The sequence below is a fragment of the Camelus ferus genome, chromosome 18, assembly GCF_009834535.1.
Source record: "Camelus ferus isolate YT-003-E chromosome 18, BCGSAC_Cfer_1.0, whole genome shotgun sequence".
NCBI lineage: Eukaryota > Metazoa > Chordata > Mammalia > Artiodactyla > Camelidae > Camelus > Camelus ferus.
In genome coordinates this window covers 29,782,776-29,784,194 of record NC_045713.1, presented here as the reverse complement: position 1 = coordinate 29,784,194, position 1,419 = coordinate 29,782,776, and positions in this window count along the sequence as shown.

The following is a 1,419-nucleotide window of genomic DNA, read 5'->3' as shown; positions in this document are numbered from 1 at the left end:
CAGGGATTATGATAAAATGCACGTAAAGTCCACTAACATGGAACCTGGGTGAGCAGCTCAGGACTGCTATTCGTTTTTGCTCTATATATTTCTTTAAAATTATTGTCTTGAAAGGGACATACCCATTTGGTTTAAAAAATAAGAACAGTATAAGAGTTTATAAAAAAAAAAACCCTGCATATAGTGGCCCAGAAGGCCCTACACAGCCTTGCCCCGCTTTCATCTCTCTGCTTTCAAACCCTACACTCCCCCCTTGGCTGCAGCTCGCCCTTGGAAGCCCATCTTTGCATTTGCTGCTCCCTCTCCCAGGAAGACTTGTCCCCTAGATTTCAGTGAGGCTCCCTCATCTTCATCAGACCTCTAATCACTTTACCTCCTCCTCGCAGAGGTCTTGTCCGGCTTTCCCATTTAATATTGCATCCCCTCTCCACTGAAGTGCTGCCTGCGACGTTGTGTTATACACTATTATTTTTTTTCTCCAGAGCGCTTATCATTTTTGTTCAATGTATCGGACATAGTAATTTAAAACATTTCTGCCTCTTACCCCTGGAACACAAGCTTTATGAAGCAGGAATATTTTTCATCTTTTTTTTCTCCCCATTTTTATATCATCAGTGTCTAGAGCTATCCCAGCGTGTAACAGTAGGGGTTTACCAGGTATCCATTGAGTGAAATTAGATTGTAGCTCTATTTGTGAAAGACACTGCCCCTTATGAGGATATGATGAAATGAGTTGGCATCTTTTATTAGCTCATCCTGGGATTGTGGGATTTGGGAGTCTGGTCTGGGATCCGCTCAGGGGCTCTTCTGGTCTAGGCCAGGCGTGGCCAATCTTGGCTGGGCTCGCTGGTGCATCTGTCCACTGTCCACTCAGGTCCACCGAGGAACCTCAGTTTTCCTCCTCCGCGTGGTCTCTCGTCCTAGAGCAGGCTGGCTTGGGCTCATCTGCATAGCCGTCTCAGGCTTCCAAGGACAGCAGAGAGCAGCAGTTCCCAATGTACAAGTGCTGTTAAAACCTCTGCGTGGGTCACACTTGCTATCACCCCTTTGGCCTAAACAAGTCACATGACTAACCCAGATTCATGGGAGGAGGGGCTGCCAAGTTACACTGAAAAGGGGAAATGCACACAGGGCTGAGAAGAATTTCGGGCTGTTCTGCAGCCTACCACAATAAATATGAGTCACTTGCCCTTTAAAAAGATAATAAAATCCCACCTGTATGCATGTTAAGGTGCCTATTTCCCCACCTCTGTTCTGGACAGTGTGTTACCACCATAAAAAAATTTGTTTTCATTAATCAGATAGGTGAAAAATACTGCCTTATTTGCTCGGAGAATTTAAGAGACATCCCTGGTAAGAGGCAGAGCCTGACCCCCAAATGCAGGCTCTCACCTGGCTTGTGGAGCCTGCTCACTGTGG